The sequence below is a fragment of the Camelina sativa genome, chromosome 18, assembly GCF_030686135.1.
Source record: "Camelina sativa cultivar CO46 ecotype springtype chromosome 18, ASM3068613v1".
Classification (NCBI taxonomy): Eukaryota; Viridiplantae; Streptophyta; class Magnoliopsida; order Brassicales; family Brassicaceae; genus Camelina; species Camelina sativa.
The window spans coordinates 9903050-9919684 of record NC_141897.1 but is presented as its reverse complement, the minus strand read 5'-3'; the positions used below and the strand labels follow the sequence as shown (position 1 = coordinate 9919684).

Here is a 16635-nt window from a genome sequence, read left to right as displayed (position 1 = left end):
AGACATTAAGCAATACATCTCAAACCAAACAAGACTTCTAATCTCTTAGCAAGCCTAATGGTAAGCTCTAGATCTAGCCTTATCTATGCTCCTTAGACATTGGTGTGATGTTAAGATGCTTGAAATCAAACCCTACCTTCTCAGATATAGGATCAGCATTAAGATCATCTAGCCTAGAAGAGATCTACAACAATCAAGCTTGACCAAATCAAACAAACCACAAGATCAACCCAGCCTAACCCATCCTCAAGGTCCTAAACAAACTACTCACAAGAACACATGGTGAAATATGTCAAAAACCCAGAAAATAATGAAACTTGCATCATTAGAAAGATGAAACAGAGATCTACAATATTGATGAAGGAATAAAACTCGAAATCTTAATACTTTGAAAGTTATGAAACAAACAAAATATAAGAATCTAGTCTTTCTCTCTCAAACAAGTACAAAATCTAAAATAAAAGAAAAGTGCAAAAGGAATAAAATCTAGAAAAGGTAAAAACTAGGTTTTAGACTCTCAAAAAAGCTGGGCTCTTTGGTGGCTGCAGGTACAAGAGCTTTATATAGGAGATGAGGTGGAAGCCCTAAAAATACAAAAAGTCAAAGTAGTCAACGACTCGGTCAACTCGACCAGTGCTCGGTCGAGTGGCTGGTCGAGCTGGCTTCTCTCGTGCGTTCTCCACTCGGTCGAGTCCTCCTCAGCACACGGTCGAGTGGTGGTCGAGTGGTGCGGTCGAGTTGGACTCCGGACCTTGATTCTACAGCCTTAACTCTCTTGTTTTCTCCTCAGGATTGCTTCACTTCTCCTCAGCATTGCTTCCATGCTCCTTAAGCTCCAAAATCACCTGTTTATGCATGAAAAGATGCAAATGCAATGCAACTATACTCTAATGCATGATTAGTCCTAAAGCTACACAATAATGGCCTAAATGGATAGCAAAAGATGCAAAAGTTGTGAATAAACTAAGGGAAAACAAGGTAAAATATATGAACATCAACAGCCCCAAACTTAGTCTTTGCTTGCCCTCAAGCAAATAATCAAGACAAAAGAAGGTAGGTGAGGTTTGAAAGTGGGATCTCAGCTCCTCAAGCTTGGAAATAGACTATCTAGAATCAATGTCCAAGTTACTAGTACTATGATGCAAGTTGAATGAGCTATACTTAAAGACTTTAGACAAGCATATCACAACCTTCACTGATTTGAGCCTTAGACATCCACATGCATTCAAATCAACCATTTCCTTTAACATTCATTAATCAAGAACATGAATCAATTCTATGCAATGCTTAAACTTATTTGGCTTGGCAGTAAAAGGTTTAGAGACAATGATGGTCTCTTTTTAGAGTAGGGCTTATCAATATCAAGGTTCTCTCATAAAAAATGGATTGAGCTTTAGAAGAATGCTAAAGGTAAGAACACTTAAACACATACAAGAACAAAACCTTGTCTACCCAAAGGCACCCAAAGTGTTTATCCTATCAATCTAAACCCAATTGGTCCTAGTGCTACCCTTTAACTTCTTTTCTTCTTTTTCACCCTTTTTTCTTTTGGTTTTAAAGTCTTAGGAGAGGTTTCTTATTTGATCTTTCTAGTGGAATGGGGGATTCTTACTTATTTGCTATGGTTCTCTTTTCTTCTTATTCTTAAGACATATAAGCATTTTGCTAGACTTCTCTTTTCTTTCGTTCTTTTCTTTAACTAGAACCATCTTTAAACAACCTTATTCTTCCCATTCTTTCACTAGACTTTAAATTTTCTTAAACACATTCCCCTCCTAAAGACTCTAACCTTTTCTTTCTCTTTTTCCTCTTTTCTTTTCATAATAGCCAAGTCCCAAACCCAACAAGTGAACCACCTAGTCCTATCTAGATTGAAAAATGCAAACTTGAACTACACAAGGCTTTACTCTTGTCAGTTCAAACCTAACACTTTCTACCAAGCTCAATCCCAAAAATAGGCCTCACACACACAAGAATAAACATGGCTTGAAAGAAGGTTTGGTTTAGGGGTAGGGGAACTGATTCTTAATGAGGAAATCAGCTACTTGGATCAACAAGAGTGGTAAAAAGGAAAAAGATGATCCAAATATGTATGTGGTATCCATGAGTTTAAAGCATTGCACACATTGATAATTGAAAGTCAATATTAGGTTCTTATAAATAGGAAATGGTTTCAAATCTCAACATGCTTCAATTTAGACCAAATGCAATGTAGGAATTCAAGGCTTGGTTCAATCTTATTCTAACCACTCAACTAGCATCAAAGTATTATTAACTTGGGCATTGATCCTAGTCTAGTGAATAAACAAGCTAATAAGGGAATACTCATCATAGATCCCTAATGCAAGTACTATACAATCCTACATGAAACATGCTAAACAAGATCCTAATGTGTAGTGCAAACTACATGAACACTCTTTTTTTATAAAGATTTTTGCAAAGATTTTCAAATTTTTAGGGTTTTTCTATGCCTTAGATGCTATGCAAGTATTAACATGATTATGCTAAAAATTTGAAATAAGAATCACAAAACACAATGTCAAATGCTATCTCAAACCCTCCCCCAAACTTAAATCACACAGTCCCTGTGTGAAAGAAATTTGATTGAGGATTCAAGATGAAAAATAAAAAATAAAACACAATGTCAAATGCAATGATATCTACAAGGAAAGGTGATAGTGGTACCTTAGGGATTGTGGAAGTAGTTGTCCACATCCATCTGCATGCTGTCATAGGAGTAGTTGGGGTCTTGTTGGTGACTTGGAGGTGGAGATTGGGGCAGCTCGACGATGGGAATCGACCGGGACTCGGTCGAGTACGTGCTCGAGTGGGGGGGTCGAGCTGGACCACGAGTGTCAAAATGTTGACCTTGCTGCTGGTAGAACTGCTGGTAGAGTGCTGGATCCATGAAGTACTGGGGTGGGATGGGAGGGTAACCGTGATATCCTGGATAAGCAGCTGGATGTGGGAAGCCATAGGTTGATCTGGGCTGGAACTCGGCCGAGTGCATTGGAGGTGCTCGGTCGAGTGGGTGCTCGAGTGACCCGGTCGAGTACCTTGAAAATGGTTGTTCTCGGGTACTTGAGCTCCTCTTCCTCTGACTTGGCTCATACATTGAAGCCCTAGCTGGTTCCACAGGGTTCGCAACTCTAGAAAGTGCTCTAGTTGAGCTACTCCTCCTCAAAGGGCTTGATGGTGTAGGTGAAGAATTCCCACTCTTCAACTCAGCAATCTCCTTTTTTAAGCCCTTGATGGACTTAGCCATGTTGGTCACCTTCTTCTTCAGCTTATCAAACTTCTTCCCATGCCATTTGTTCCATTTTTGCAGAAGGGTTAATCTCTTGGTAGCCTCCCTCACTCCTCTACTATCTCTTGGGTTGAGCTCATAATCCTCAAAGTAAAATTCCTCCTCCCCATCAGCCATTTGCACATCTCCAGCTTCATCAACTCTAAGTTGAACTGTCCCATCAAACAAATGCTCCTCAGCTGGCCAAAAGTCAATGTTGGCTCCTTCTTGAATGGTGGTGAGCTCTTGGTTAGGCAAAATCAGTTGCTTTTTCCCAAGTGTTGGAAGTTCAAAGTTGAAAATGTGATTCCCTTGATGCATCTCCTTGGTTAGGATGAGAGTAGAGGTGAGGTAGCTAGAGTCAATCCATCTTGGTGAAACCCTTTCTCCTCTAAATGGAACCTTAGCAGCTTGAACGATTGGAGTAATGATGCCTCCAATGGTTAGTGCTCCTCTTGATCCTTTATTCTCCAACTTGCCTACCCAACTTCTCAAGTAAATCATGTGGTCAATGAGCACCATTGCTAGGTCAGTCTCCACAGTGCTCCCAAGAATGATGGTACCATTTCTTTCTTGGAAGATGACTCCATTGAGAGCCAAATCAATCATCTTTAGCTCCCCCTCATTAATGTTCCCAGTTTCCTTCCTAGCAAAGAAGGTGTTGGCAAGAGCTTTGTGGAAGTACCTTAGGACTGGGCTCCTTATCCTTGAACTCTTGGAATTGGAGGGTGAGTAGTATTTGTTGTCCCCAATGGTTTCCCACACAGCATAGAGCTCTTCTCTTGGAATCATCAAACTCCTATTGCTCCCAACCTCAAAACCAAACACATTGGCTATCTTCTTCATTGAAAGTTCATACCTTTTCCCCTTGATTGTGAAAGCAATGTGACCAGCTCCAAACTCAGGATCCTTCCTTGCATATGTATGCAGCTTGACTGTGGCTAGAAACTCACAACTCTCTTCTTTGTAGTCCTCCATGCAAAGCCCCATAAACTTGGTTAGGTTGCTCTTCTCAAAGAGATACTCCACATCTTCACCAATGGCTAGCTTCTCCATGGTTTCCTTGTGTGGATATCTAGTCCCTAAGAACTCCATTCTCATGAAAGCATCATAGAGTTGCCTCTTTGACAACCCACAGGACTCAGCTTCTCCATCATCCTCTATCTCTTCTTTTTCACTTTCTTCCTCACTCTCATTCTCACTCTCCTCTTGTTCAACCTCAACTGCTGGCCTCTTCCCTTTGGCCTTGTGTCTCCTCATGAACTCATTGAGAGTTGACTCCCTTTCCTCCTCACTTTCAGTCCTCTCAGGATCTTCCTCAACTCTCTCTCTCCTTGGACACGGCATCTGGCTCGACCGGCTGCTCGAACCATCACTCGGTCGAGTGCATGATAGAGTGGGGCGTCGAGTGGCCCTTCCAGCTTCTCCTCTGGACTCAAGGCTAGCATCATGACGTTCCATGGAGGTTGCAGCAGTTTGTTGAGACTTCCTAGTGATTCTTGAAGACATTTTTCAAATAGAACTGAAGGGAATAGACTCAAAGCTCAAAGTTAATAGGTTAGTGAACCAAAAACTTGAAAGAACTAAGCTTGAGCAAAAGATAAGCTATGAGAGAGACTTTAAAACTTGAATTCAATGGTTTTGAGCAAATGAGAGAATGTGAGAGGTATAATTTCGTGCAAAGTCTATATAAAGAAGCTAAGGGGACAAAGAGACAAGGGTGGAGCATCCATACCATTCAAATTTGAAATGGGAATCTTTGACCTGCTTTTTGCTGCCACTCAATCCCACACTCGACTGTACACGGTCGAGCACCTTGACCAAATTTTGAAATTTCAAAATTTTTCTTCTTGTTCTTCCCTCCACTTGATCGTTCTAGCGATTTGAAGATCAAATGGGCCTCAATTCCTTCCAGCTCGGTCGAGTACCTCTCGTGGGTAGGTCGAGTTGGCTTGCGAGTCTCCTTCTCCAAGTCTAATTCTCTCCTTACCCAACTACATTCTCACCTAAAGGCCTGTCCAACACAAATATAAAAGAAAACACATCAAAACTACAAGGAAAATAAACCATATTTACAAAGGATACCTTAGGGACTTCCTCCCTAGTGAGCTTGTTTAAAGTCACTAAGCTTGACTTTGGTGTCCTTTTTAGACTTGGTTTAGATACCAAGGAGGTGATGAAATCCTCCCTGGAACCTCTTGATCACTGTGAAGTTGATCCTTGATCACCTCACCCTTAACACACAAACCATGTTTCTTCTTGATTTTGAGCCTTGGTCTTGCCTTCCTTAAGGACCTCTTGTTCAGCTTAACTTGAAGATCCTCAACCATACTAGTCAACTCTTGAACTGACCTCTTAAGCTTTTCCACAAAATCATCTTGAGAGGAGAGCTTAACCTTTGGAGTAGCTTCACCACTTGAACCTTCTTGACCCCCTTTGTCCTTGATAGTAAAAGGTTGATCATCAATGGTAGGAAGGTTTTTTGTGCTATGGAGTATGGCATCACACTTGTTGAAGCTCCCAAATCACAAAGGCATTGGTTGTAGTGAAGATAGCTAAGTGTGCAAGGCAGATAAAATGGACCTGGATCCTTAAGCTCGATTGGAATGATAACTCTTCCAAGGTCCTCAAGATCCTTCTCATCTTGAGCTTCAGCCTTCTTCTTTGACAAATCAAGCAAAAAGTCTTTGTAGAGAGGATATGGATCATACTGTTCCAAGGCAGGTCCTCTCTCTTCTTCTTGGTAAGCAATGGTGATCTCTTGTATGGCCAACACTTCCTCAACCACAGCTTCTTCCTTTAAAACCCTCTCTTCTTCTTGTTGCTTAGCCATCATCTCCTTTCTCTCAATGATTTCCCTAAACTCCTTAATCTTTTGTGCTTTAAAACGTCCTGGAATGGAAGAGGTGGCTTGTAAGCAGGAGGAGTGTACTTAGCAGGCTTGACAGCTTCTAAGTCTGCAACTCGATCGACCACTCGAGCATGCACTCGATCGAGTGGCTGTTCGAGTACTTGGTCGAGTGCAATAACGGACTCCAGTTGCTTTGCACAAACGTCACTTGGGGCTTCAGTAACTAATGAATTCCCCCAAACTTGGACTTCACTGTCCTCAGTGACTTCCTCATCAGAGATATGAATGGCTTTTGCAGTGAACTCCCTTGGATTTTGAACAGCTTTTCCAGGGAGTTGGTTGGGTTTAGGAGCTGAAGTAGAGGCAATGTTACTCTCCATGTACTTCATTCTGGAGTTGAGACCTTCAAACTTCAAGTTCAGATCATTGTACTGTGATGTGAGCCTTTGATTCAACTCAGCAAACTGCTTGGCTTCCTCAATCTTGCCTTGTGTTTGCCCAATCAACAACTGTTGCATCATTGCTCTTAAGTCTTGTTCCTGGCCTTGGTTAGTCTGAAACCCTGGTGGGGGACACAATTGGGGCTGGAACACTTGGTGTTGTTGCTTGGGGATGTAGTTTTGTTGCTGTTGAGGTTGAGGAGGTGGATAGACCTGGTCTTGAGGGTTGGCCACATTGGTGCTCCTATAAGAGAGATTGTTGTTCTTGAAACCTCCTTGGTTGTAGCCTTTGAATCCTCCCTGGTTCTGCATGTAGCACAACTCAGCAAATTCAGGCTCCCCCTCTTGAACTGGAGCTTCCTCTTCACCAATGAAGGGAATAGACTTGGACTGGCTGAGGAGTATCTTGTCAAGCTTCTCATTGACCATCTTCAAATCCTTCTTATACTTGTCCTCTTGATCAGTTGAGGAGCTCCTTATGGTCCTATCATAGTCCTCATTATAATTGCCATCAGATTGAGCAAGATTCTCAACTAATTCTCATCCTTCTTCCACATTCTTGTTGAGGAAGTTACCATTAGAGGTTGTGTCAAGAAGCATTCTTATCTTGGGAAGCACTCCTCTATACAAGGTGCTTAGAAGTGACTCATTGCTGAAGCCATGGTGAGGACACTGAGTTTGGAATCCTTTAAACCTCTCCCAAGCTTCACAAAAGCTCTCATTATTCCTTTGAGCAAACCCAGAAATTTCATTCATCAACTTAGCAGTCCTTGCATTGGAGAAGAACTTGGCCAGAAAAGCTTTCTTGCATGCATCCCATGTGGTGATAGCTCCAGTAGGAAGAGTCTTCTCCCAAAGGTGAGCTTTGTCTCCAAGAGAAAATGGGAAGAGCCTTAATTTGAATCCATCTTCACTCACTCCATTGATCTTTGTGAGTCCACAGATTTTGTCAAACTCATCAAGGTGATCTAGTGGATCCTCCATTGGCAACCCATGAAACTTGTTGGCTTGTATCATTGAGATCAATCCACTCTTGATCTCAAAGTTATTGTTTGCTACTGAAGGTGGCACAATTCCAGCCCTTTGGTTGTGGGTATTGGGTGCATCTCCTGCACCAATGTGTCTTGGTCTTTGCTCATGGATAGCTTGTTGCTCCATGATGTCTTGACCTTGTTGTTGTTGAACTACTCTTCCTTGCTTATGTCTCAAACCCTTTTGTAACCTGTGGATGTTGTCAATAGGCTGCTGAAGACTGTCTTTGCCTTTTGACCTTGTGTGCATCAACAAACTCTACTACAGACTCGAACATGTACACGGTCGAGCGCAGGCTCGAGTGGGTGGTCGAGTCGACTGGGAAGTAATGGCTAATTGGATCCGGCTTCTGGCTCGATCAAGTGCTCGATCACAGCTCGGTCGAGTGGTGGTCGAGTAGGTGGTCGAGCTGGCTTCTCTCGTGTGTTCTCCACTCGGTCGAGTCCTCCTCAGCACACGGTCGAGTGGTGGTCGAGTGGTGCGGTCGAGTTGGACTCTGGACCTTGATTCTACAGCCTTAACTCTCTTGTTTTCTCCTCAGGATTGCTTCACTTCTCCTCAGCATTGCTTCCATGCTCCTTAAGCTCCAAAATCACTTGTTTATGCATGAAAAGATGCAAATGCAATGCAACTATACTCTAATGCATGATTAGTCCTAAAGCTACACAACAATGGCCTAAATGGATAGCAAAAGATGCAAAAGTTGCGAATAAACTAAGGGAAAACAAGGTAAAATATATGAACATCACCCATTTTGTCCCAAAACAGGCTAAAACTGAGAAAACATTTAGGCGAAGCAGTAAACAGCTTTGTTACTGTTTCTAGGGTCAGAATGTGTGACAATCCAATGTCTTTTACTAACTGTAAGAGTTCGGGATGAATTTGGAATTTTTAGATAACACTTAAACCCGTTTTATTCCAAAACAGGCTTAAGCAGAGAATACAGGCTAAAACCGAGAGAAAACATTGATTTAAAGCAGTAAACAGCTATGTTACTCTTTCTAGGGTTAAAATATGTAACAATCCAATGCATTTGACTAATTATAAGAGTTCGGGTTGAATTTGGAGTGTTTAGACACCACTTTTACCCATTTTGTCCTAAAACATGCTAAAACCGAGAAAACATTGATTCAAAGCAATAAACAGCTTTGTTACTGTTTCTAGGGTCAGAATGTGTGACAATCCAATGCATTTGACTAACTGTAAGAGTTCGGGTTGAATTTGGAATGTTTAGACACCACTTTTACCCATTTTGTCCCGAAACAGGCTAGAACCGAGAAAACATTGATGCGAAGCAGTAAACAGCTTTGTTACTTTTTCTAGGGTCAAAATATGTAACAATCCAATGCATTTGACTAATTATAAGAGTTCTGGTTGAATTTGGAGTGTTTAGACACCAGTTTTACCCATTTTGTCCCAAAAAAAGCTAAAACCAAGAAAACATTTATTCAAAGCAATAAACAGCATTGTTACTGTTTCTAGGGTCAGATTTGTGACAATCCAATGCATTTGACTAACTGTAAGAGTTCGGGTTGAATTTGGAGTGTTTAGACACCACTTTAACCCATTTTGTCCCGAAACAGGCTAGAACCGAGAAAACATTGATGCGAAGCAGTAAACAGCTTTGTTACTGTTTCTAGGGTCAGAATGTGTGACAATCCAATGCATTTAACTAACTGTAAGAGTTCGGGATGAATTTGGAGTGTTTAGACAACATTTAAACCCGTTTTATATCAATACAGACTTAAGCAGAGAAAACAGGCTAAAACCAAGAGAAAACATTGATTTAAAGCAGTAAACAGCTATGTTACTCTTTCTAGGGTCAAAATATGTAACAATCCAATGCATTTGACTAATTATAAGAGTTCGGGTTGAATTTGGAGTGTTTAGACACCATTTTTACCCATTTTTTCCCAAAAAAAGCTAAAACCAAGAAAACATTTATTTAAAGCAATAAACAGCTTTGTTACTGTTTCTAGGGTTAGAATTTGTGACAATCCAATGCATTTGACTAACTGTAAGAGTTCGGGTTGAATTTGGAGTGTTTAGACACCACTTTTACCCATTTTGTCCCGAAACAGGCTAGAACCGAGAAAACATTGATGCGAAGCAGTAAACAGCTTTGTTACTGTTTCTAAGGTCAGAATGTGTGACAATCCAATGCATTTTGACGAATTATAAGAGTTCGGGTTGAATTGGGAATATTTGGACACCACTTTTACCCATTTTGACGAATGCATTTTGACGAATTATAAGAGTTCGGGTTAGAATTTGTGACAATCCAATGCATTTGACTAACTGTAAGAGTTCGGGATGAATTTGGAGTGTTTAGACAACACTTAAACCCGTTTTATTCTAAATCAGGCTTAAGCAGAGAAAACAGGCTAAAACCAAGAGAAAACATTGATTTAAAGCAGTAAACAGCTATGTTACTCTTTCTAGGGTCAAAATATGTAACAATCCAATGCATTTGACTAACTATAAGAGTTCGGGTTGAATTTGGAGTGTTTAGACACCAGTTTTACCCATTTTGTCCCAAAAAAAGCTAAAACCAAGAAAACATTTATTCAAAGCAATAAACAGCATTGTTACTGTTTCTAGGGTTAGAATTTGTGACAATCCAATGCATTTGACTAACTGTAAGAGTTCGGGTTGAATTTGGAGTGTTTAGACATCACTTTTACCCATTTTGTCCCGAAACAGGCTAGAACCAAGAAAACATTGATGCGAAGCAGTAAACAGCTTTGTTACTGTTTCTAGGGTCAGAATGTGTGATAATCCAATGCATTTTGACTAATTATAAGAGTTCGGGTTGAATTGGGAATATTTGGACACCACTTTTACCCATTTTGTCCCGAAACAGGCTAAAACCGAGAAAACATTGATGCGAAGCAGTAAACAACTTTGTTACTGTTTCTAGTGTCAGAATGTGTGACAATCCAATGCATTTGACTAATTATAAGAATTCGGGTTGAATTTGGAGTGTTTAAACACCACTTTTACCCATTTTGTCCCGAAACAGGCTAAAACCGAGAAAACATTGATGCGAAGCAGTAAACAGCTTTGTTACCTTTTCTAGGGTCAGAATGTGTGACAATCCAATGCATTTGACTAACTGTAAGAGTTCGGGATGAATTTGGAGTGTTTAGACAACATTTAAACCAGTTTTATTCCAAAACAGACTTAAGCAGAGAAAACAGGCTAAAACCGAGAGAAAACATTGATTTAAAGCAGTAAACAGCTATGTTACTCTTTCTAGGGTCAAAATATGTAGCAATCCAATGCATTTGACTAACTATAAGAGTTCGGGTTGAATTTGGAGTGTTTAGACACCACTTTTACCCATTGTGTCCCAAAAAAGATAAAACCAAGAAAACATTTATTCAAAACAATAAACAGTGTTGTTACTGTTTCTAGGGTTAGAATTTGTGACAATCCAATGCATTTGACTAACTGTAAGAGTTCGGGTTGAATTTGGAGTGTTTAGACACCACTTTTACCCATTTTGTCCCGAAATAGGCTAGAACCGAGAAAACATTGATGCGAAGCAGTAAACAGCTTTGTTACTGTTTCTAGGGTCAGAATGTGTGACAATCCAATGCATTTGACTAACTGTAAGGGTTCGGGATGAATTTGGAGTGTTTAGACGACACTTAAACCCGTTTTATTCCAAATCAGGCTTAAGCAGAGAAAACAGGCTAAAACCGAGAGAAAACATTGATTTAAAGCAGTAAACAGCTATGTTACTCTTTCTAGGGTTAACATATGTAACAATCCAATGCATTTGACTAATTATAAGAGTTCGGGTTGAATTTGGAGTGTTTAGACACCACTTTTACCCATTTGGTCCCAAAACATGCTAAAACCGAGAAAACATTTATTTAAAGCAATAAACAGCTTTGTTACTGTTTCTAGGGTTAGAATTTGTGACAATCCAATGCATTTGACTAACTGTAAGAGTTCGGGTTGAATTTGGAGTGTTTAGACACCACTTTTACCCATTTTGTCCCGAAACAGGCTAAAACCGAGAAAACATTGATGCGAAGCAGTAAACAGCTTTGTTACTTTTTCTAGGGTCAGAATGTGTGACAATCCAATGCATTTGACTAACTGTAAGAGTTTGGGATGAATTTGGAGTGTTTAGACAACATTTAAACCCGTTTTATTCCAAAACAGACTTAAGCAGAGAAAACAGACTAAAACCGAGAGAAAACATTGATTTAAAGCAGTAAACAGCTATGTTACTCTTTCTAGGGTCAAAATATGTAACAATCCAATGCATTTGACTAACTATAAGAGTCCGGGTTGAATTTGGAGTGTTTAGACACCACTTTTACCCATTTTGTCCTAAAACATGCGAAAACCGAGAAAACATTGATTCAAAGCAATAAACAGCTTTGTTACTGTTTCTAGGGTCAGAATGTGTGACAATCCAATGCATTTGACTAACTGTAAGGGTTCGGGATGAATTTGGAGTGTTTAGACGACACTTAAACCCGTTTTATTCCAAATCAGGCTTAAGCAGAGAAAACAGACTAAAACCGAGAGAAAACATTGATTTAAAGCAGTAAACAGCTATGTTACTCTTTCTAGGGTTAAAATATGTAACAATCCAATGCATTTGACTAATTATAAGAGTTCGGGTTGAATTTGGAGTGTTTAGACACCACTTTTACCCATTTTGTCCTAAAACATGCTAAAACCGAGAAAACATTGATTCAAAGCAATAAACAGCTATGTTACTGTTTCTAGGGTCAGAATGTGTGACAATCCAATGCATTTGACTAACTGTAAGAGTTCGGGTTGAATTTGGAATGTTTAGACACCACTTTTACCCATTTTGTCCCGAAACAGGCTAGAACCGAGAAAACATTGATGCGAAGCAGTAAACAGCTTTGTTACTGTTTCTAGGGTCAGAATGTGTGACAATCCAATGCATTTTGACTAATTATAAGAGTTCGGGTTGAATTGGGAATATTTGGACACCACTTTTACCCATTTTTTCCCGAAACAGGCTAAAACCGAGAAAACATTGATGCGAAGCAGTAAACAGCTTTGTTACTTTTTCTAGGGACAGAATGTGTGACAATCCAATGCATTTGACTAACTGTGAGAGTTCGGGATGAATTTGGAGTGTTTAGACAACATTTAAACCTGTTTTATTCCAATACAGACTTAAGCAGAGAAAACAGGCTAAAACCGAGAGAAAACATTGATTTAAACAGCTATGTTACTTTTTCTAGGGTCAAAATATGTAACAATCCAATGCATTTGACTAATTATAAGAGTTCTGGTTGAATTTGGAGTGTTTAGACACCACTTTTACCCATTTTGTCCCAAAAAAAGCTAAAACCAAGAAAACATTTATTTAAAGCAATAAACAGATTTGTTACTGTTTCTAGGGTTAGAATTTGTGACAATCCAATGCATTTGACTAACTGTAAGAGTTCGGGTTGAATTTGGAGTGTTTAGACACCACTTTTACCCATTTTGTCCCGGAACAGGCTAGAACCGAGAAAACATTGATGCGAAGCAGTAAACAGCTTTGTTACTGTTTCTAGGGTCAGAATGTGTGACAATCCAATGCATTTTGACTAATTATAAGAGTTCGGGTTGAATTGGGAATATTTGGACACCACTTTTACCCATTTTGTCCCGAAACAGGCTAAAACCGAGAAAACATTGATGCGAAGCAGTAAACAACTTTGTTACTGTTTCTAGTGTCAGAATGTGTGACAATCCAATGCATTTGACTAATTATAAGAGTTCGGGTTGAATTTGGAGTGTTTAAACACCACTTTTACCCATTTTGTCCCGAAACAGGCTAAAACCGAGAAAACATTGATGCGAAGCAGTAAACAGCTTTGTTCCTTTTCTAGGGTCAGAATGTGTGACAATCCAATGCATTTGACTAACTGTAAGAGTTCGGGATGAATTTGGAGTGTTTAGACAACATTTAAACCCGTTTTATTCCAAAACAGACTTAAGCAGAGAAAACAGACTAAAACCGAGAGAAAACATTGATTTAAAGCAGTAAACAGCTATGTTACTCTTTCTAGGGTCAAAATATGTAACAATCCAATGCATTTGACTAACTATAAGAGTTCGGGTTGAATTTGGAGTGTTTAGACACCACTTTTACCCATTTTGTCCTAAAACATGCTAAAACCGAGAAAACATTGATTCAAAGCAATAAACAGCTTTGTTACTGTTTCTAGGGTCAGAATGTGTGACAATCCAATGCATTTGACTAACTGTAAGGGTTCGGGATGAATTTGGAGTGTTTAGACGACACTTAAACCCGTTTTATTCCAAATCAGGCTTAAGCAGAGAAAACAGACTAAAACCGAGAGAAAACATTGACTTAAAGCAGTAAACAGGTATGTTACTCTTTCTAGGGTTAAAATATGTAACAATCCAATGCATTTGACTAATTATAAGAGTTCGGGTTGAATTTGGAGTGTTTAGACACCACTTTTACCCATTTTGTCCTAAAACATGCTAAAACCGAGAAAACATTGATTCAAAGCAATAAACAGCTTTGTTACTGTTTCTAGGGTCAGAATGTGTGACAATCCAATGCATTTGACTAACTGTAAGAGTTCGGGTTGAATTTGGAATGTTTAGACACCACTTTTACCCATTTTGTCCCGAAACAGGCTAGAACCGAGAAAACATTGATGCGAAGCAGTAAACAGCTTTGTTACTGTTTCTAGGGTCAGAATGTGTGACAATCCAATGCATTTTGACTAATTATAAGAGTTCGGGTTGAATTGGGAATATTTCGACACCACTTTTACCCATTTTTTCCCGAAACAGGCTAAAACCGAGAAAACATTGATGCGAAGCAGTAAACAGCTTTGTTACTTTTTCTAGGGACAGAATGTGTGACAATCCAATGCATTTGACTAACTGTGAGAGTTCGGGATGAATTTGGAGTGTTTAGACAACATTTAAACCTGTTTTATTCCAATACAGACTTAAGCAGAGAAAACAGGCTAAAACCGAGAGAAAACATTGATTTAAACAGCTATGTTACTTTTTCTAGAGTCAAAATATGTAACAATCCAATGCATTTGACTAATTATAAGAGTTCTGGTTGAATTTGGAGTGTTTAGACACCACTTTTACCCATTTTGTCCCAAAAAAAGCTAAAACCAAGAAAACATTTATTTAAAGCAATAAACAGATTTATTACTGTTTCTAGGGTTAGAATTTGTGACAATCCAATGCATTTGACTAACTGTAAGAGTTCGGGTTGAATTTGGAGTGTTTAGACACCACTTTTACCCATTTTGTCCCGAAACAGGCTAGAACCGAGAAAACATTGATGCGAAGCAGTAAACAGCTTTGTTACTGTTTCTAGGGTCAGAATGTGTGACAATCCAATGCATTTTGACTAATTATAAGAGTTCGGGTTGAATTGGGAATATTTGGACACCACTTTTACCCATTTTGTCCCGAAACAGGCTAAAACCGAGAAAACATTGATGCGAAGCAGTAAACAACTTTTTTACTGTTTCTAGTGTCAGAATGTGTGACAATCCAATGCATTTGACTAATTATAAGAGTTCGGGTTGAATTTGGAGTGTTTAAACACCACTTTTACCCATTTTGTCCCGAAACAGGCTAAAACCGAGAAAACATTGATGCGAAGCAGTAAACAGCTTTGTTACTTTTTCTAGGGTCAGAATGTGTGACAATCCAATGCATTTGACTAACTGTACGAGTTCGGGATGAATTTGGAGTGTTTAGACAACATTTAAACCCGTTTTATTCCAAAACAGACTTAAGCAGAGAAAACAGACTAAAACCGAGAGAAAACATTGATTTAAAGCAGTAAACAGCTATGTTACTCTTTCTAGGGTCAAAATATGTAACAATCCAATGCATTTGACTAACTATAAGAGTTCGGGTTGAATTTGGAGTGTTTAGACACCACTTTTACCCATTTTGTCCCAAAAAAGCTAAAACCAAGAAAACATTTATTCAAAACAATAAACAGCGTTGTTACTGTTTCTAGGGTTAGAATTTGTGACAATCCAATGCATTTGACTAACTGTAAGAGTTCGGGTTGAATTTGGAGTGTTTAGACACCACTTTTACCCATTTTGTCCCGAAACAGGCTAGAACCGAGAAACCATTGATGCGAAGCAGTAAACAGCTTTGTTACTGTTTCTAGGGCCAGAATGTGTGACAATCCAATGCATTTGACTAACTGTAAGGGTTCGGGATGAATTTGGAGTGTTTAGACGACACTTAAACCCGTTTTATTCCAAATCAGGCTTAAGCAGAGAGAACAGGCTAAAACCGAGAGAAAACATTGATTTAAAGCAGTAAACAGCTATGTTACTCTTTCTAGGGTTAAAATATGTAACAATCCAATGCATTTGACTAATTATAAGAGTTCGGGTTGAATTTGGAGTGTTTAGACACCACTTTTACCCATTTTGTCCTAAAACATGCTAAAACCGAGAAAACATTGATTCAAAGCAATAAACAGATTTGTTACTGTTTCTAGGGTCAGAATGTGTGACAATCCAATACATTTGACTAACTGTAAGGGTTCGGGATGAATTTGGAGTGTTTAGACGACACTTAAACCCGTTTTATTCCAAATCAGGCTTAAGCAGAGAAAACAGGCTAAAACCGAGAGAAAACATTGATTTAAAGCAGTAAACAGCTATGTTACTCTTTCTAGGGTTAAAATATGTAACAATCCAATACATTTGACTAATTATAAGAGTTCGGGTTGAATTTGGAGTGTTTAGACACCACTTTTACCCATTTTGTCCTAAAACATGCTAAAACCGAGAAAACACTGATTCAAAGCAATAAACAGCTTTGTTACTGTTTCTAGGGTCAGAATGTGTGACAATCCAATGCATTTGACTAACTGTAAGAGTTCGGGTTGAATTTGGAATGTTTAGACACCACTTTTACCCATTTTGTCCCGAAACAGGCTAGAACCGAGAAAACATTGATGCGAAGCAGTAAACAGCTTTGTTACTATTTCTAGGGTCAGA

The 16635-nt window shown here is 39.2% G+C and overlaps 1 non-coding gene across 1 annotated transcript; it reads left to right on the top strand.

Moving 5' to 3' along the window:
- Positions 1-7232: 7232 nt before the first annotated feature.
- Positions 7233-7339, top strand: LOC147922729 (small nucleolar RNA R71). Its single transcript, XR_015589880.1, has one exon. It is a non-coding gene; the product is annotated as a small nucleolar RNA R71 (small nucleolar RNA).
- The last annotated feature ends 9296 nt before the right edge of the window (positions 7340-16635 follow it).